This window comes from Excalfactoria chinensis, chromosome 1 (assembly GCF_039878825.1).
Source record: "Excalfactoria chinensis isolate bCotChi1 chromosome 1, bCotChi1.hap2, whole genome shotgun sequence".
Lineage (NCBI taxonomy): Eukaryota > Metazoa > Chordata > Aves > Galliformes > Phasianidae > Excalfactoria > Excalfactoria chinensis.
Genome location: NC_092825.1, coordinates 78,730,567 through 78,752,515, shown reverse-complemented (window position 1 = coordinate 78,752,515; position 21,949 = coordinate 78,730,567). Strand labels below are relative to the sequence as shown.

At 39.2% G+C, this 21,949-nt stretch overlaps 1 protein-coding gene across 6 annotated transcripts in view; it reads right to left on the bottom strand.

Annotated features, from left to right (window-relative positions):
* The window catches only part of ZBTB20 (zinc finger and BTB domain containing 20), a 448,076-nt gene that overhangs the window by 107,647 nt on the left and 318,480 nt on the right, over nt 1-21,949 (bottom strand). For all 6 annotated transcript variants that reach the window (XM_072352146.1, XM_072352172.1, XM_072352155.1 and 3 more), the window contains one exon: nt 6,975-7,029. The gene's annotated coding sequence lies outside the window, so the exon portion shown is untranslated. The remainder of the gene's footprint in view (nt 1-6,974; nt 7,030-21,949) is intronic.

Here is a 21,949-nt window from a genome sequence, read left to right as displayed (position 1 = left end):
GCTTAACAATCTTCCCTGAGGCATGCCTCAGTCTACAGGTAATCCAACAACTAAAAATGTTACCTTCCCATTAAAGTTCATTGGAAGAAAAGCTGCATTTTTCTTTTAGTCTTCTGCGGCAGAATTTATTTCTTAATGTCCTAACTAGATGATGCTATGCATGCATGGACATTCACAGCAAGAAATTCACACCAAGCATCAAAACTTGAAGGATTTAAGTGCAATAATTGAAAAACAATTTGTGAAATGTTCTATTCTTTGAGGTTGGTTATATGCTGATCACACATTGTAGGTATTCTTCACACCCTTCACTGCATATTGCAGAGCATCCAGACTGTAACACCTTAATTTATGTCTTTTATCTAAAACAGAATTTACTGCAAAAAGTGAAATTCTATTAATCCCTTTTACTGGCATCTAGGATAAGTGAAGGCAGATGAATATGGAATTTAAACACACGTCCAGGTCCAAATGTTGTGACTGATTCTTACTTTTGTGATTGGTTAAAGAAAGAATACCGTAAGTTGTAGGTATTTGAAGGTGGGATCCTCATTTTGCCTCTGAAAATTCAAGCCATTTTGCATATCCTTAGGAAATTAAAACATTAGAAAACAGCATTTGGAAAACTGATACAGTGACTCAATTAAATTTAAAACTCAATCTGGTGAAAGAGGAGAGGAAGATCTATTCAAATCCAAAAGCATTTGCTTTCAGTTGTGTTAAAAAATCTAATATTTTGAGCATGCAAACATACAAAAATATTACCTTGGGGGGGCTCTATTTGTGAATTACATTCAGTATGATACTATCCAAAATGATGGATGCAGCAGTGAGCAAGAACTTCAGAGGAAGAAAACGTTATTTCTTAATATGCTATGAATCTTTTATATCTAAGATTTCACATCCCCACCAAGAGGTAAACTAGCCTTCATGAAGCATGGCCTGGAGACTAATCAATGGTCTCCCGTGAGTGGCCTTTTGGTATCTGAAGGGGATCTAGTAGGAATAATGGGACAGACTCTAACAGGGTTTGTGGTAACAGAACAAGGGGAAATGGCTTCAAACTTAAAGAGGGTAGATTTAGGTTGAACATAAGGAAGAGGTCTCTTACAGGGATGGTGGTGAGGCACAGGAACAGGTTACCCAGAGAGGTGGTGGATGCCCTGTCCCTGGAGACTTTCAAAGAGAGGCTGGATCAGTCTCTGGGCAGCCTGATGTAGCTGTGCGTGTCCCTGTTGATTGCAGGGGAGCTGGACTACATGACCTTTAAAGGTCCCTTCCAACTCTAAGGATTGTATGATTCTACCTTTTGACATGAACAGCTGTGGAATGGCCCACAGGAAAACTCTATGGTAGATGGCTTCCATTTGTTTTTTAAGTGAGAGTTGGAGAGAATAAGGCAATGCATGAGATACTCTGAAAAGCTCATTTTCAATCGTGGTGTCCTATACATAGGACACTTAGTATACATCTAGAGACTCGGTCTGGCATTTAGACATCTGAGAGTACTAGTATTTCAGTGACAGTCTCAACAGTCAAATTTATGACCTTTTGATAAAGAGGTGGCTTTTGGGAAACCATCTATTTCTGGATACCTGGTTTCATAATAACCTCTCCTCTACTCCTCTAGTGCTACTTGCTTTCAGCACTTTTTTTCCCCCCCTGCCTTATATCTGTTGTACATTTTAAGGAGACAGGTAAACAGCACAATGTTAAAGTTCGGTGCATCAAAGAGAATTTTTAGATAAGGAGAAGGACTAAGAGCATTTTTCAGAAAAAAAAAAAAAAGGAAAGACATGTGGTGGTATAACTGCAGAACAGCAACACACTTGCCCAGGTTGGAAGATAATTCACCATAACTGCAAAGAGATTATTCTGAAAAGCTCTGCTACACTCTGTCGCTGTGCCATTTTGCACAGCGATTTCAGACCTAACAAACTGGACCGTCTTAATATTTGGATGGTTGATGTTCAAACTGCTGTAGGCAATGCTGCTACTGCTTCAGCAAGGTGTTTTTTTCTATCCAAATAGATTAAACGATGCCTGTGTGAAGTTAAAAAAAAAAAAAAGAAAGAAAGAAAGAAAAAGTGCACCAGCCAATTGCATTTTCTTTCTGTCACTTTCTTCTTTTTCTAGCTAAACCTAAAATACTGCATTTCCAGAAGTTTCTAGTTTAAAGTCCAATTTTTTTTGTCTGCGGTAATCTGTTGAATTTGTTACATTTCAAGGAAAGCTAGCACTCAATACATTATACCGCACTAATTAGATGAAAAATAACCCAGAACAAAAGGATCTCCAATAAGCGTAATGGCAGAAAAGGGTGACATTTTCAGTTGTCATGCTAGCCAATCTCAAATTCAATCTCATTCAGCATCAGAGGATATTTTGTAGGTACTGCAATTATGAACAGGTTGCTTAAATTCCTTTGTCATAATCCACGCATCAGCTCCACAGCTATGGGTAGCCATTATTATTTGTTAAATAGGTTGAATATTAACACTTAAAATAATGCTTAAATGAAAAACTTGTAGCAGGTTTTGCCCTTTTACCCCCCTCCCAGTTAATTCTACCATTTTCTGGATAGAGTTTATTTTTATTATGGATATTTTAGAACAAAACCATGAACTTTATCAGAATCATTTTAAAGAAGCCAGTTATTTTTATTTTTCTTTCATCTTTAATGCAAGACTTTTTCTTATGCCCATTTGTTGGTTGTCTTCAGATAAAGAATCAAGATTGAAGATGCAGCACTTGAATAAGAACATTCCTCCCAGAGTGCATTCTCAGTCACACAGTTTGATTTCTATAAACACTTCAGAACAGAGTTTCTCCTCCACTTCTATTTCTAGCGTGTTTCACCGTTTCTCTCACTTACAAACGCCAAATATGGGGCCTTTGCTCATGATCTCTCTTTTTTGGAGGATTCTTTTTCTTCAGGAGGCATACAGTGACTAGGAAAGTACTAGCCCTTTCCTGTCTCAAATTGCTGTGTAGATGACCATTCCCTTTGAACAACTCCTTAATTTCTTGAGTGGATAAGCTGATTCTTCTGGACAATCTGCATGTCAATGTATTACATTAAGTATGATAATTCTTGAAAAATGCTAGCTCTTGAAAGCTGTTGTAAATACTACGCTTATTACATCTAGGCTTATTTTTTTGGCATTTTGAAATGTTCATTTTTGATTCATGAATAAGCTTGACCTGGAGGTTATTATCCTCCTCTGAAGTAATGGAGAGCTTCTTAAGAAACTTGAGAACAGAAAAGATGCCTCCTCCCTGTTCCTGTTCACTGCTGTTGTTCTCAAGTTCCTCATCTGCAAAACAACACTGAGCACACAAACCAAGTAAAGGGGTTCAGATGCTGCTAATTAGCAGATATTTCACAACGATGGTTCAGAGTGCTAACAGGTAACTGTTTGCTGTTGAGCAAGTACCACCACAAGAACATGTATATAGATAGCGAAGGCTATTCAAGCATCATGATGCCTGATAAAGTGAATACATACTCTCGAAAACTGGCAGCTGGTAGGCTGGAACACTGCTGGGTGTCTTTTGACACACGAATCACTGATCATATGATGGATGGTTCTCATAACTATGATGAGATCAGTAAGATGCTGCTCATCTTCCCTTAGGTCATCATTACTTGACAGAATATGTCTTCATGAACCTGAGGAATAAATGGCACTTTTTTTCTTTCTTTCTTTCTTTCTATCTTTCTTTTTTTTAACAGGATGTCAAAGCAAGAGAATCAGAATCAGTGCAGAATCTAATAAGGAATAATGCTGGAGTTCACCCAAGTTAGATCAGAAACCTATTTCAAGGAAACGAACAGATGTTCGCGGAATTAGGTTAACATGACATGCGACTTCTCTGTATCTGGATCACTTTGGGGCATTTCTTCCATGCACTTACACAAAACTAACAGCAGATAACTCTTCAATATTGTATGGGTTCCACCTGAATGAGTAGTGCTCTAGAAGTAAAAAGAGTATCCTCTCTTTTTTGTAGCTATCTATCTTACTGCAAAGCACCTTAGTATTGTCAATAACTGTTACTCATCATAGGCATTACGGTAGAAAGGCTCAAGGGTGGTTAGAAGACTTTCTTCCATGAAAAGGTCTGCTTTCAACAAAGAATCCACCTGCTTCTTTTGAAGTCTTGAAGACATTGTAGTGAAGCAGAGATTAATCATATGCCTCTTAAATGGGAATATTGCCTGAGAGACATGAAACCCCTCCACCTCTGAAGACCAGACTACATGCAGACAAACAGACAGTACATAACCTGGAGGAAGAATGAATAATCATCAAGTTGTAGGTAGGGATATGAGAAGAATGTCAAGCAGTGGGAAATGAAGCAGAAGACAGAACAAATCTGTTATTATCTCCAGATCAGAAACATGTTTGATAGGTACCATTAACAGCTTCTAATGCAAAAATGTCCAATTTGATTTTTTCTGTATGCAAAAGAACTTGAAAGATCAGAGGCCTGAAGGACCTACCTTACAGATAGAAAGAAGAGAGCCAGTACAACCAGGACAAACTTATGCACATGCCTGAAATAAACTGAGGATCCTACAGAGCTTGTTTAGTTGGGAATGGAAGAGCGCAAAGAAGCCCTCAGCTGTGGAATAAACCTGACTTAAAGGAACAAACAGGTTTGTAAGTCTTGCTTTACAGGTCAGGAAACAAAGGCAGCCATCAGGGAAATGACTTGTTTGTGGTCACACAGCAAAGCACTGTCTGAGATGGATTTGGCTCTGGATTTCCACATGCAAATGCAACATAAAGCTAGTTTGTTGTCTTCATCCAAACAGCCTTGTATACAGCACCTCATGCTGCTGAGGCGGAATATGGACAAACTGATGTGCTTGTACCAATGCTGATGGCACGCAGTCCTGCCAGACATAAATGCCTTCCTTGCTGCTACACGAAGTGTTAACACAAGCGGTGTACACTTTGAGGCCCTGAGCATCATTAACAGTTTTTATCAATATTATGAAGTTCTGCAACAAAAATAATAGGATTTGTCACGGGCTGTTATGAACCGCCCCTGCTGGATAAATACATAATACATGATGGCAAAGGTCTGATGGGACTTTAATCAATTGCCTTTCTGAGTCAAATAAATGTCACATTAGACGTAAGCCATGTTGTATTCTGTAGGGGCCTCTGCTCCCCTCATCTCACAGGCCTGACACTGCCATGGGGAGCTATGCACGCGCATAGACTCCTACTTATTTGCAGCAAATATATCAGAGCAAAACAGGAACAGCATGCTGTAAATTACAGATTTGGGACACCTTATAATGAAAGGAAAAGGGGAACAGAAAGAAATATGGGGCCATCATTGGCAGGAGAGGTCAGCTCAAATACATCTCGGTGGTAGCTGGCACTGTCATCCCACCTTTGGCAGTCACTGCAGCATAGCTCATGTTTGTGCCCATAGGGTGAGGGAGAAGCAAGTGTGCCATTTCTTTGTGCACGTCAAAAGTACCGAGTCCACTTTAAATGTTAAGACACATAATTTAGGTCTCCTATCAGCAAGAGAAAGCTCTTTGTTTCAGCGCACACCTGAAAAAAAATCTGAATATCCCTTTGCACTTCAGCATTCCTTTGAAGAAATTCCAACAACCAGAACTCAACTTGAACATAAATTTGCAGGTTTAATTCCTCTACCAAATATGAAAGAGCTATTTTTCTTCCTGTGCTATGTTTTTTTTCCTTTAATTCCAGGCAGCATATTAACAGCCATCTACTTTCCACTCTGAACAGGTTGTAGGAATGAATTTAAATTGTGAAATGGAGATCTGAAGTACCACAAAGTCCAGGCATATTTGGACATGGAGTTCTAATCCTACATTTAAAAATCCTCATTATTTTTGGCAAACGTTAAATACAGTTTAAATACCCGAAAACAGTGCTTAATAGGCTGGTGGACTGGAAAACTTCAGTCTGTCTTTACTTAATTATAGTAAATATTATGATGTGGTAGTGCTATATTTACCCTTATCTCACAACAAAAAGTTTCATTGTTATAATACAGTAGACTTCATTGCCGATAATTATTAAAGACTGTTAGCAAAGTGCAAACTTTTGTTCTAAGTACACAAAACCACCACATGGCTTAGAGCTTGGCAAATAAAAAAAGAAGGAAAAAGCAAACTTTCCCAAAAATTCAGTCTCCTATTCCCCTAAAAAAGAAAAAAAAAGCACCAAAAAAACCCAACAACCAAAAAACCCTCAAACCATTGACATTTTAATTCTTCCTGTTCTAGGTCTTAAGAACACAAGTACCTGGATTTATGTAGCATTTTCTCCAATGAAGAAAGTCACTACACTGGCAACTTATGTGGCAGCAGCCAAACCCAAGAGAATGAGAAAAGGCAAGGAAAGACCACTACATAACATTTTCTAAATAAACTACTACCAGGTTTTTAATTCTAAAACTGTTAGGTGTTGAAGCAGATGCAATATATTTAATCTACCCAGATAAGAAGAGTAGATTATTACCAGATGGGAAGGTACATTGGACTGGGATAAGGAAGGGTTCCAGGGTACCAGGACAGTATCCATCAGAGATGGGCTGAAATGCTAGTTGACTGCTACTCACACTTGCCCAGCTCTTGCACAGCATGGAAATACTATATACTATCAGAGTTCAACAGCGTAATACCCTGTACAACAAATACATCTCCAAATTGATATGTACATACTCTCATCCAAAAATGCATGTATCATTTCCAGATCAATCGATCATATAGGGTTACTAAGCCTGAGTACCAGAAGCTGATGCTGCTTTAAAATTCTAGGCTACTGCATCAGTACAGCAACTCAGTACTGAATCTTGTGGCCATACGGAGCAACAGAAGAGTTCACAAATGCTTTGCACTGATCTGAATGGAACCCGAACAAAATGTACAACTTTAAACAATAAAAAGTATAAAACGTTTGGAAGTAAATACTTACACAAGAGTCAGGAAAGGTTCCTTCAGAGGAAGGCCACGAATTGATTGTGAGTGATCTGCAAAGAAAAGGGAGAAAAAAGGACATTATGAAATTAAGCGATAATAAGCACTCTAAATGATACCAAAATAAAAAAGGGATCGAGGAGCCTCACAGATGGCAGCAGTTCCCACAGGAGAGAAAAAAAAAAAAAAGAGAAAAAAAAAGAAAAAAAAAAAGTGTTTAAAATTTTCAAACTGCATAAATGTTGGAAGTTTTGAAATTACCTGACCCCAAAACTATATAGCTGAGAAAACTGGCAATGGCCAAGGATTTTTTCAGTCCTGGGATAATTCCAAGCCAGCAGAGACTAAATATCCTCTGGTGGCTGTTCAACAGCCTCCGTGAAATAGGCTTGTGGCTCCTATGGACAAATGCTCTTATCACAAAAACACTGCCAGATTTGAATGGCATCCTTCTTAGCAGCCGTGCCAGATGATACAGGACTCTAAAACAGAACTCGCCTTCTTGATCCTGACCTTCACAGAAGAGGGGTTAGGCATATTATTAGGGCTGAGGATGCTTACATTACAGCTGATAGCTGCACAGGAAAATTGTGTTGTCTTAGTTCCTTCTGTCAACACAGTATCTTTTGGACTTGACAGATTTGTTATCCTGAAACCCCCAAGAAGAGAACGGATGCATCAAAACAGAAAGGCTAAGGGACTGCAAACTTTTGGTAGACGAAAGGTCTGGTTTCCAAAGCCTACAAAGGAATATCTCAGCTTTATTGCCAACAACTGTGCAAAACATATTAACATGGGATGAAGCAATGGACAAAATGAATCAAAGCCTAATGCTCTGAATTGTAACAAGAAGATGCACTCCTATTTGACAAAGGCTACGAATCTGTCTGGTTCTGCCTTCCAAGCTGAAAGAAATTCCGGCAGTCAGAACAGACTGCATCCTCCAACAGATTGCTGAGTGGGGTACCAGGAGCACAGTGCACAAAGACCACGGGATCCTTATGGTGCACTCTAGTACTTAAGTCAAGCCATGGCCCTCGTCTATCGTCTCCTGCCAATTACGAGGAGATTAGCTCATTACTCAAAGCAATTAAAAATATTCACAGAAGTACAAACCTAAGTTGAGATAGTGAAGAAAAAGGAGGAGCTGTCACAGGAGAGAAAGAAGGAAGGAAAGTAGAAAATTTCTTCAGAGCTGTAGCTATTATTTGTGGGAATTATGGGCATGGTAGAGGTGAGTGCGAGAGCATGCATGCTTATCTAGTGCTAGGTCATCCAGCAGTAGCAGTGGAAGAAATACAGCAAAGAACAGAGAGATTCATAAAAACTGCAAGACAGCAAATGATGTGTATAGCATTTATCGGATAGGCCACCACCCAGAGAGGCCCTATTTAAACTGCAAAATCTCTCTTTAAAGAAGAGAGGAAACAGATTATTCCTGAACGTCTGAAAGATTTGCATGAGACAGATGAGAAGATGCATTCTGCCCACTGAACAGCAGAAGTGATCCAAGATGGATTAAGATGGAGGTGATCAGAGTAGGGGAGAGCACATCACTGTTTGTTATTTTTCAGGAATCCATAACTCCAATGAAAACCATCAGGGAAACTCAGGTGGAAAAAAAACTCCTGCTTTGCTAAGCTTATATCCTTTATTTGCCTTTTAGAATGCTGCTGAAGATTTAAACATGAAGCCCACAGACACAACTGTATGCAAAGGACTGCAGTGGCTGGTAGCTGGGAATTCATTTTCTCAGGTTTTTGGGCAGCTGGGACAGTGAGCCGCACCATGGAAGAACCTTAGACAAGAGGTCTGGGCCAAAGAATGTGCCTTGGAGCCCCAGAGCTAAAAAGAAAAAAAGAGAAAAAAAAAAAGAAAACAACAGAAAAAAAAAAATACTAAGAAAAAGTGGGAGGCATCCAGCATGAGAGAAAAAACAACGCAGAATGGAAAATTTTAGCCCAGTGGTTAGACTTTGGCTGCATTATAAGTGATATAAAACAAGTTCTCTTAAGGGAAAGCGTCAAGCAACTTTGAAGACGCGGATGCCAAAGAATTCAACAAATTATGGCTTGAGACTCTGGAGGTGCTGAGTAATGACTTACACCAACATTACCATAGAATTTGCTGTAAGGAATGAACAAGACTGTCATACCCAATTAAAACTGTAGGGTAAGCCTGGACGGGCAGAACATACTGGAATCTGCAAACTAGAATCTGGCAAATCACCAGATCTGAAACACCATAATTTTTTAAATGATTGTAATTGGTTCAGATACTTGATTACAAGTTTTGCTAAAAATATATATATAAAAAACCCAAAACTTTCCAAGTAAAGTATTTGAAAAACAAAATGTGTCCGAGGAAACTATGATTCATTCCAGGTTAGATAACTGTAGCACACGTATGCCGGAGATAAGTGGGCCAAATTCTCTTCCCAGTGCCCCGTGCAATCTTTCAGACTTAATTGAAACCATGAGCAGAACCTGAACCATTAAAATGCTGGGTTGAAACTTTTCATCATATGACACTGTTTGTCACAAGAGACATACTTAACCTAATTACATTATATTAACACAGTAGATTTCTTCAATATATACTATTGTATAATACATAAAAAATGAAGTATGAGAAAGCTGACTATTTTTCTTAGTTCTTTGTATTATAAGCAGAATAATTACCAGTCTCTATGCCATTTGTTTTCCACCCAGTATTGCTCTATTTCATGGGGCAGACAAAAGGAATCCACTGATCTTTTTCATATTCAATTCCTAGTGTTAATTAATCATTATTACTTGGACGCTGTTTTGGCCATTGGACAGGATAGCCAGCGGCTAATCTTAAATCTGCTCTTGATTCATTGTGGGCAGATTCTGCCCACTTTCTCTTTCTTTGCTGTGTGAATATATGCCATTTAAATCACAAAGACAAAAAGACAAGTAAGACATAAACCTTAAGGATATTTAGGAATCTCTCAATGATTATAATAAGAATTAGCCTCCTAAACGCTGAAGAATTTCTACTTATGGGTAGTTAGATGGTAAAATCCAGTCATACGAGTTATGCTATGTAAGCAGGTAATTGATTTATGAATCTAAATATCGTTTTCAAGGAGACTTAGGCACTCCTGTCAAATTTTATTGGTAGTTGCTAAAATTTTGGCTGTAAACCACTTGAGGACTTGAAATTTTTTAACCTTTGTTAGCACAAGTACCACTTACTTTCAAGGGAATTAACATTTTAGCTGCCAGAGTTGTTTCTGATATTGGAATTTAGTTGCTTCTAACAATTTATTCACTAAATGGCTTTAGTTAAACATCAAAACAGCGGTTCTGTTCCATTTGCGAAAATGATTCAGGGTCTCTTAGATGTAACATGTTACCGAGATGAGAAACGTTACTCATTCAACAGCTTTATAAATTATGGAGCACTTCAAACAGGAAGAACTTGAGATGGATTCAGATAATCTCAATCTGAGTGCTTTTACCTTGAAACATTCTCACTCTTTACCAATATGGAACCAGTAAAGGGGAGAGCTTTATCACATGCCACCTACTGAGCGTATTGAATCTAAGATGTAGAGTCTGGCTACACCTCTCCTCCTGGAGGCACTATACCTCCTCTGTATATGAACTACAATTTGGTCCTAGTGGTGGGTGAAGACAATAATTTAGTTATTAGAGAACCCCTCAGTTCAAAGGAGGCCAAACTGGGCCAGTGCTGTGCTGGGAAAAAGCAGTGGAATGGGAAACTCTTCCATCTGAAATTCAGTGGAGCCCTGAAAACGATCAGAGGGGGCAGAGAGGCTACACCGCATCCCTAACAAAGCAGACAGATCACAACAAAATTAAATTGAGGATTTCAGTGGATATAATTGTTGTTTTTATATATTAAAGAACAACAATAATATGTGATTCTAAACTGAATACCAGGTTTGACATTTTAATCTGAGCACTCATGCTATCCATAAATGTTCATAAACGTCACAAGACCCATACCCTTTGATTGAATTACAATCCAGTATGCAATTTAGGAAACATGGATTAATCTACATAGATTTATATTTCTGCAGGTTATTTGTTGATTTATATCCTTTTCCTCTAAGTGTCCTTTTCGCTGGGAATACGAGAAAATACATGCAAATCTTTAATAGGAGAGCAAAGGGGAGCAGCTCAAAATCCAGTGAATAGGAGCAGATGGGAACTTGGTTCAGTGAAACCCATGCTAATTATCGTTTGCTTTTTGAAGTCACCTTTGCTAATGGCCAGAAAAATCTTAGTCCCTGTGATATCTCCTATTACCTCCACATTAACTCATGCTACAGCCAACAATCACCTTGGCAATGCTGTGCAATTAAATCACCTTTCAATCATCTTGCTGAGGAATCCAGAAATGCAAATTGCTTTAGTATTAGGATTTAATTATAAAAATACAAAGGAAGGCAGTTAAATGTTACCGTAGCATACAGCTCTGGTGTCCACAGCACAAGAAAGACATGGCAATGTTGGAGTGTGTCCAGAGGAAGCCACAAGGATGATCAGAGGACTACAGAATCTCTCCTTCCAAGAAAGGCTAAGGCAGCTGGCCTTGTTCAGCCTAGAGAAGAGGTCTCTCTCAGGGGAGACCTCACAATGGTCTTTCAAAACTTAAAAGAGCTTATAAGAAAGATAGAGAGCTTTTACTAGGGTCTGTAGTGACAGGAAAAAGTTTAATGGTTTTAAACTAAGAGATGGTAGATGCAGATCACATTTTAGGAAGAAATTCTTTACTGAGATTGTGGTGAGGCACTGGCATAGGCTGTGCAGAGAAGTTGTGAATGCCCCATCTCTGGAGGCATTCAAGGCCAGGTTGGATGTGGCTTTGGGCAACCTGGATGAGCAGGAAGCGTCTCTGCCCATTGCAGGAGGTTGGAACTAAATGGTATTTAGGGTCTCTTCCAACCCAAACCATTCTTTCGTACTATGATACCAGACGTATGAGAACACTTTAGCCTCAGACATCACATGAGGCAGGGAACCACATCAGCCAAAGTTACATGGCAACACATGGAGGAATTTTAATATGTTTTTTTTTAATATAGTCATGCTCCTTGAGGTGATGCCTACTTTAACTACCAAAGTATCTAGAATTTTCCTCTGTACTGACAGTCCTCATTGCACAATGGTGTCTGCTTGGGGACTGATAATGACATCTACTTCAGCAGCATGCTAAAGCATGGGAACAGGCCAAAAGACCTGTTTCTACCTAGTAGCAGCACTTCTGCAAATCCTGACCTCCTCAGAAGCCCAATCCTACTCTCTTTGAAATCAATAGTTTTCTCAAAGGATTAATTAGGCATCTTTACTTCTGTGTGCCTCTGAGAACAGGGACAATGCCACAGTGCAGCTCTCGTAGTTGTGAATTCATTCATTCATACAAGTATTAAGAGGAGGACTGGCTGCTCTATCTAGAAAGAAAGGAAATAAACATCACTCTATTGAGCTAGAGCTAGGAAAGTGATGAACTGAGATGGTTTTACAATTGACAGCTTATTCCAGTGAAAAAGCACAAATGGAAGGCAATACCACAAGTTGAGCTCGAGGGACAGTTGTATGGTCATTTATCAAGTCTTAGCTTACTATTCAGGAGAATCAAAATAAAATGATCTTTAAAAATGCTAAGGAGTTTTTGTATATGTTAGAACTGAGGTATGTTGTTATATACTGGAACATACTTTCCCATGTACTTTGGTTATATATCACTAAAAAACTTGGTTCTACAGGCATGAATACTCTTTTTAATGAAATAAATAAGCATGTAATGGTTGCATTAAGAATGCAACAATGATCTGAGAAAAAAATTGAAATGCAATTAATGAGAATATGCCCATTACTCATCTTCCAAAGACAGTTTGCTTGACAGAAGAAAGGGTAACTGACTTTTTATTTGAAGACAGAAAACCTTGCAGTTTATCTTATCACATACTGTAATGGATATATACATGATGTTTTCTTTAGTTTGTATATAATTTATTACTTAAGATTGTTAAATCTGGACTAGAAAGTGTAATAACAGGAGAGGGTTTTTTTGTTGTTTGTTTTTCAATTAAAGATAGCTAAAATGTTAGCCTTGTCTTTTTCGAATTTAGAAATCTGCAATGGGTAAAGAATACTTCAAATAAGCACCATGCATGCACACACACACAAATGCATTAAAAAAACACAACACAACAGCAAACAAAACTTTGCAGACCCTTAACTAGAAAATGTATAAGAAAATTCTTGATGGAAAAGATTTTTCAACACACACTGCTTGCCAGCAAGGATGGATAATATTATGTTTTGACAAGGCAAAAAAAAATAATCCAATCAAAAATTGGACTTTCATGTTTTTGTAAACTAAATCAAAAAGCCATCAAGGAGCTGATTCATTCTTCAGGTAACTCAGCCCGAAATAAGTCCTACCAGCTGTTCTCAGTGAAAGCAATGAGGTAGATGAAATAAGAAAAGGAATCTCTTACATCTGCAGACTGAACTCTAATTAACATCCATCGGAGGTCTCCAGCTCCCTAAGAAGAACTTCAGACAAGAAAAGTCTCTATACAAAGCACCTCTGAGGAAAACTTCTTTCAAAGAAGAGCAAAACTCTCGGAAGCAACAGCACGTTGCAGCCTCAACAGCAGTTGCTGTAAAAGGTTCAGCAAAATGAGAGCTAAATGAGCAAAAAGCCAAAAAGAAAAAGAAAGAAAAAAAGAAAAAAAAGGTGGAGGTTGAATACATTCTTGTTTTATATTTTAAACATAGCATTTTAAGCCTGGATCTTGACTTCAAGTTGGCATGAAATGGTATTACGTATAACATTCAGTGGCTGTAACTACTGACAATGTCTGAGGAATTTGTAAAATCAAGGTAAACCAGGAGGTTTGGTTGGTTGGCAGCTATGTCACAGCTGCAGCCTCACACAGCACGATCTACCAACAGAAGGAAGCTCCCCACCAACACCAGTCCTTAAACAGAAGAAAAACTTAGAAGAAAATATAACACCTGTCTACCTAAATATGCAAGGATATCTGCCTAAGGGCTCTAAGTGTCTTTCAGTATCATATCCTAAAGGTATTAATTATATCCTAAGGTATTAGCTCTGCACGTGGCTGTAAGTCAATTTGCTGTTCTGAGGCATGTGGTCAATCTGGCAGCTAAAAAGCTGTATCCCTTGCTTGTTGCACACTATAGCCATATCAAGTCATGCTCCCCTTCCTGCAGGATATGCAGAGAAGCAGATCTTCTACTTCCCCGCTTGGAGGTTTGCAGCTCTGTTCTACGGTCCACATTCCCTTAACCTACACTCAGGTACCCATTCTCAACTCAGCAGTGCCAAAGAAGTCAGACTACACAGAGTAAGAAAGTACCACAACATAACACCAAACCAATTAAGTAGACTACATTTACGTTAACTGAAACACTAAGTTGAAAAAGCATGGTTCTATGAACCAAATGCATCTGTATTAAGAAAAGCAATTAGTGAAGTCGGGCTTGTTGTCTACTATTAATAATGAGATAATTGCTACAAACTCTAGTGATACGTATAAATAGGTTACTAATATGAGGAAGTGACCCCAGAAAATGAGTTTAAGTTACTGGTTGGGAGCTGTCTATTACTAATTGTTATTTTCTTACTGGGTATTAATGTTCCTCTAGGATGATCTGATAAATCTAGCAATGTTGTGATCACTCCTCTAAATGCTATCTTTGGATCATATGTGGTCCCAAGAGCCATGACACTCCAGTGTACTTTACGTAATTTATTTCCAAAGTGAGACATGCTGACTCTCCATAATATTTCTTTCATTTTAACATTTGACTAACATTCAATTTGGGACATAACTACTCCGATATATCATTTTTCCCTGAAGTCACTGCAGATCAGAACTAAAGGGCACTGCGTTTGTAAGCACCACAAAGCTGAGCTAACACAGTGGGATGGAGTGGGGGACACTGTTAAGCCTGGCTGGGGGGGCTGCAGGGGAGTAGGGGGCGGTGGGGGGCAATGCAGAGCTCTGGGAAGCCTCAGGCTGGGCTTACCCTGCACTTGAAAAATCTGTCTTGTTCTCTTTGGAGAGAGCTGTGTACTCTGTGCAGTGTTTAAGGACTTGAATACGAGGGTGACTTTTAAATCAGGAGCAAAGCAGCGGCGAGATCATTTTGGAAAGTTGTAAGGATGTCAAATCCTTAATCATATGGTTTATGCTCTCTCTTTTTTTTCATAGCTGTACTGCTTTAAACACAAATACTTGGAACTAGACAAAAAGCATTACAGAAAGTATTTCATTCCCATGTAAACCCCTGCAGACCCACTGAAGTCACCAGGGTTATGCAGCTGCACCAGTGCGTGCAGCATTAAGCCGTGAGTGCCTATAAAGACAGGTTATGTATCTGCCCTTCCTGAGTTTTCCAGTAGGAGAACCAACTTTTTTTTATCCAGGATACCATAATCAACACTTGGAAATTTATTTTTCACTGGTTTCTTTTTGTTCTATGCTTATTAAAATAAATCAAAACTATCTTATAAAGATCCATTAAAACAGCTCCTGGGAACAATGCTTTCCATGTTCTATTTGGTACAAGAACAGTGTGCTCTATGGCATGCCGTTAGTTTTGTGACACATGCCCTGAAAACTGAGTTTCAGGGGAATTAAATTTTTCATAGTTTTTTTTCCCTCTTTAGGTGGGAATGAGTGGCGGAAGAGGTAAGAAGGCAGTCTCTTACCTCAGAATCTGATCCTCCTACCCCTGCATCTGACCCTGTCTCTAAAATTAAGTGTTACTGCTCATTTATCTAAACCGCCTCCCTCCTTCATTCCTTGTTTCATCAGTTTAACTTTCACATGTCTCTCTCTATGACCCTCACCACCAGTGTGACTCTGCAGAAAGGGGGGTTTGAGTGCTGATAGCCGGGTGGCTTAGCTGGCCACTAATCTTTGACCTTAACCGGAGAAGCCATTTGATAAAATAAATAGAGGACAACACTAGACTTTTGATGGAATCAAATTATTACATAATGTAACTGAAAACAAAATGTAAATGTCTCTGTCAAATGGAATATAAAAGAAACCACACTGTAGGTCTCTAGCAGCTTTTCCAATAGGACTCATTCTTTGAAGTGACCCTGTTCCAGTCCTGAACTTCTTTTCATAAGATACCAAACCATCCTGAAATATCTCAGCTGAGCAATTTCATTTGCTGGCCCAGTCAACAAGGGGAACAATACAAGGGCCGCTCTGAAAGTAATGCCTCCTACGTTATCATGTTGGCCCAAACATGAGAGGTGAAAGCTGATGGTATGGCAGTAGAGGCTGAACTTTCCCACCAGTATTCCCTTACGTTTTGTTGCTGTGTGACAGATGGGAGCAGAGGGGCAGTCTGACAAAATGGCACAAAACAAAGGTGTGGGATTGAGATCCTCCATGCAGAAAAAGTTGCACCCATTGACATTCATTGATGCTTTCTGAAAACTGATGAGACCAAACAGTGGATGTGAGTACAGTGAAGTGATAGGTGGTGTGTTTCAACAGTAGCAACAGCAGGTCATAAATCATAGAATTAGCCAGGTTGGAAAAGACCTCAAAGATCATCAAGTCCAACCACAGCCTAACCATAGTACCCTAACTCTAACAACCCTCTGCTCAATCATATCTCCGAGCACCACATCCAAATTGCTCTTAAACACATCCAGGGATGGCGATTCAACCACCTCCCTGGGAAGCATATTCCAGTGTTTAACTACCCTTTCTGTAAATAAGTGTTTCCTAATGTCCAATCTAAACTTACCTTGGTGCAACTTGAAGCCATTTCCCCTCATCCTGTCACTTGTCACCAGTGAGAAGAGACTATGTAGAGGTCACTACAACTATCTGCTGTAGTTTCCAAGGAAATAAATAGAAGGCATTACCTTTGGATCAACTACACACTTAGAAAATGATGGGATGATCCTCAAGAATATTTGACGGTTTGGGGGGGCTTTTCCAAACTAAAAATCAGTATAGTTCAGTCAAATCAATACAGCTCATTCAGAGGAGAGCTAATATGACTTGAAGCTCTTGAATACATCATGAGTTTAATTTATCATTGTAATAATAATGTATTATAATTCTATAATGTTACCTTTTGTTATACAACTGTCCTTACTCCCATTTTATGGAATGAATAAACAATTGAATGGAAGTTGATTCAATACTAAATGGTAGGATGCATGAGAATGGCACAAAGCTGTTCCCGGGGAGGTTAAAACTGGACATTAAAAAAAACTGATTTACTTTGGGAGTGGTCAAACGCTAGAACAGGCTTCCTAGGGAGGTGGTTGATATCCCATGCCTGTCAGCATTCAGAAGGCATATGGACAATATCCCCAAAAATATGCTTTCGTTTTCTATTAACCCTAAGTTGGTCAGTCAGTTGGACTTGAGCCATATAGGTCCCTTCTAATCAAACTATTCTAATCCATAAAGCAAAACTGAGAAATGGTCTCTTATCTTTTCATATTCAGTTTACAGTTTAAACCACATCAAATGAGAATAAAAGTCCTTAAAGAAACCTGAAAAGCCATCTGCCTACTGCTTTCAATGAAGAAAAGCTGATCTCTTTGATTACTGAAGCCAAACCGAACAGCAGATACAAAGATTTTGCACAGTCTCTTAGTGGCAAGGCATAGTTTACATTATTTATCAGCTTCCCTACTAAGCATAAGTGTCTATTTCACAAAGACAAAATCAAAAGCAAACAATTCCAAGAACTTATCCAAATTCAGTTTACATAGTTTGTTGCATCTAAATGCTTCAGAAAACTAAACCTTTCTATATGGGCTGGGCTTGAATATAATCATTATAACATTTTCCCAGCTTATCTAAAACTGCAACATGTTACAGAAAACAAAAGGAAGTTCACAGGTGAGTCAGTTTAAGAAGGAGCACAATAAACTGGCATTATAGTGTAAGAACATATCACTTCTATAGACAAACTCTATCTTACAAAGCTATTGCAGAGTTATATTCCATGTTAGTTTGGGAGATCAGTGGGTGGAGGATGAAAGAATCAGATCGAAGGGATGCTGCATAGCACAAGAGCAATGCTAGCTTTATTTTGCAACCCATTATTTTCATAAGAACATGAATCAAAGAGATAAACTATGCCAATTTCTTCATAGCTGACTTGTTACAGGATATTGTTTGAGTCTTCACTAATGACTCCTTGAGGTTGGTTATTACTGTGATTAGGAGTTGGGAGGATAGAGGTCTGAGACCTTTCAAAGGAAACATTTTGTTCGGAACTGTTACAGAAAATAAAGTCAGCATTACAATAACTTTAACAACCCAACCAGGATAATGGTCTGTGCATGCAGACAGTGCTTTTGCTGTTTTAAATGAGGGAGATAAACTCCACATAAGATGGGAAGCCGAGATAACCAGATATTCAGTCTTGGGGATCAGAAAGCTGTCAGCCTGAGAAATATGAGTATCTGTGGAAATGCTCTGGAAAAGGAAGGATGGTGCAGCTATTAGCAGGTGGCAAGGGAAAAAAAAAAAAAAAGGGCTTTAAAATTTGCCTTGGGTTTGTGGCAAGGATAAATACATTAAGGAATCTGAGATGCTTGAATACCCTTGGCAGCCTACTGAGATTTCTTTTTTCTTTTTATGCAAAAGCAGGCTGTATGCAATGCTATTCTGCTCTGACAGTTAGCCTGAAAAGACCAGTGGTCATGCCCATCACTGAGGTCAGTATGAAAACTTCTACAGGCTTCATTGGAAACAGAGCAAAGAGGTACTGTGTCAGTCCACAGCAAGAGCAGATAAAAAGCACCCCTTGGCAGAGGCAAGAGTTTGTGGGATCTGGTTCTTCACATAAACTCCCTCTTCACTTTAGTCACAAAACTTTAGTTTTCTCATGCCAGAAACCTCAGGTTGAAATAACTCACTTCCTCACCTGGTATGTTGTGAGGGGATGAATTTAAAAATTAATAATCTTTCATTATCATATCTCTAATGCTTTATCATCTGTAGCTTTTATCACCAATACCTAGCAATTACCAGTATGGCAGGGGCAGAGCCAGAAGTATTTGTCCAGATTCATTTGGTACCTCAGATAGCGCAAGGTACCTGACAAAGGTGAAATTTCACCAGAGGATTTTGAGTTAAACATGTACTTGAGAACAACTAAGAAGGGTGTCCTTTGTCAGAACACTCAACTGTTTCCATGTCAGTGCAGGTGAAAGAGTGAGAAACACAGTGGGAAGAAATGTCTTCTGTGGCCTGAGATCTTTAATAGACACAGATATTAACAAACCAACCTGTTAAGTTTGCGTCCACATCCTGAAAGAGCCTCCAAGAAAAGTTATGGACTATGCTAACAACCACATGCCAGTTGCTAAGATTGCTCTATCTAAAATGCTTCTATTTCCTCAAAATATATTTTCCTCTGGAAAGGACAGAGATAAGCTACACCACGTAACCTTGAAGTTGATCACTGTTTTCTTGTTCCAAAGAAGGGAAAATCACACAAGCAAACAGTGTCTCCCACCCGCACCGTACGAAAGCGATCACCGTGAAGGATTTAATGGAATCAGCTTGTCAAAATGATGAAGCAGAAAAAGCTTTTACAGAATATGTCCATGACAAAAACTTTAGCATAAAGTATATAGTGCAGAGTGGTTTTTGTCATGGCAAAAAGGAAGGAATATCATTAATTTAGACACTAAGTGTAAGTTCTGCTGAAAACCTCCATGGGATAAATCACAGAAATACAGCCTTGACCAGACAAATGGAGCCAGGCAAGTCCCAGCTCTTGTTAGAAGTTATCGAAAGTGCCATTGAGTTTTTAGAGTCTGTCATCTCTGGTAGATGATAAGAAAAGGGTTGGGCTGTTTTCTTCAGATCCGCAAGCATCTGGCTACAGTCTTGCTGAGGCATATACATGATTGGAATCGAAAATGAGCTCTTTTAAAAGTGCTTCTTAAAGGGACCCTATTCATACACAGTACTTTCTCCCCAAATCTTTTATGGGAAAGAAGCTCATTATGGTCACACAGACAAATGCTGTATAATCTTTCACCCTGTCCACTAGCGATGTGTTCAATCCAATTTACAGCACTTCCCGCTATTCTAGTTCTGGACTCCCCACACAGCTCTCCTAAATGCATACCCATCCTGACCCACTGCTCCCCACCTGCTGTTCTTTCAATTCCAGGCTTCCCTGGAGCACTTACTGCCATTCATGCCTAATAGCAAGGTGGAGCAACTTGATTATACAACTCTGAAAAGTAAAATTTTTGTGCCTTTTGTGCTGAAACCCCATAATTAAGATACTTCTTATTGTGTGTTGGAATGCTCTGAGACAGCGATGACAGTAGCCTTTGGTACAGGAAATGACGTTCTATACCTGTGACAATTTACGTTCACCTAAAAAATAAAAGTTTCTGATTGCAGCCCCTTTTAGCTCTCCTCATAGCTGAGAAATCCATCCCAGTTCTTTGCATCCATCTCAATGTCAGCACTCGGGGAAGTAGGGGCTGTTATTAAGTAGGGAGGTAATTCCAAGGAATCATTTCCTTGGCCCATTCATGTCCTTCTTTGCTTTCGGAGTATCCACCAGCAGATAGTAATATATATGTTTTTTTCAATGCAGCCTATGCTTTTTTTAATCTACCTTGAGCATTGCTCCTCACTAAGCATCAGTAGTCTGCTTCAAGTACTTGGCATTTGGAACAAGGGTGCAGAGGTGGGATCAACCAATGTCATCGACCATATCTCACTACAGATGAACAGCATTGTTTTTGCCTCCTGACTGGATTAATGTTAAACCCTTGAGCCCTGAAACCATGTACTCAAGCCTGTGCTTAACTTCAAACGTGTGAACGCAATGGGACTCTAGCATGTAATTAAAATTTAACCTTTACTTCAGGTTTTATTTAGTAGAAATGGACCCGTGCATGTGCTTAAATGGCTTGCTTTGCAGAGACAATTTATTGAGCTGAAGAAGGAATTGGGAAGAAGAGATGAAGACATGATTGGGAATTCTAAAAATGAATTCTTTTGGGAAAGAAAGCATTTTTGATGTGATACTCCCAAGATTTACCAGCCCTCTGTAGCTTCCTGGTTAGGGATGCAGTTTAATGTTCTCTTGCTGTTTTTACTTAAGCTAGTCACATACATATGTCCATTGCCATTTGCAGAAGGTCAGGACAGCTCCTGAGCTGCTTACTTTGACTGCGCAATGGAGGTGAGAAATGTGTGCAAAGCCACATCTCACAGCACTTACCACTTGCAGAGTAAATACATGCATGAGCTGATAGTTCACTATTGAAGAGAATAGGAGCATGTGACTCCAAAGTGGGCCCTTTGCCTTCACTAGAGTAAAGCTTGTCCGCTTGAATGTTTGCGCAAAGCAAACACATGGAGGGTGTGACGGCAGTCGGAGCAAACTCATTTGTAAAAGTAAGCGAATACTCATGGACTTTTTATGTGTGCATGTGTTAATGTCCACACGGTTGTTCTTTTATTAGCTATAAATGGCCTTTCTGTTTGACACTGAGAAACTGTGTATCAGCGTTCATCCCAAGAAATACATCTGCCAGCCTCCCTTCTCTATCAATATGTCTATGTCCAGAATATGAGCAAGGGTGACTCCTAAACATGATGCAGAGCTGACAGTAAAATCTCGTATCAAAGGTAACATCCCCTGTCTCAGTGAAATGCAAGCATTTTACAAGCCTTTCTTCCTTAAGGAATTAGGATTAGACTTCAAAGCTGCAGAACAAAAAGGAGTCATACAGACACACAATTATTGGACTGAGTCCATAGACGATGATACCAAGGGGTTTAACGTTCACGACATCTTTTCAGACTGCTGTCGTATCCTCGCTGTTCTCAGAATCCTCCTCCCCAAGAGCACGCCTTACCCCTTGGCAGCGCTCTCTGTTAGCTGGCACGACATCACCACAAGTCCC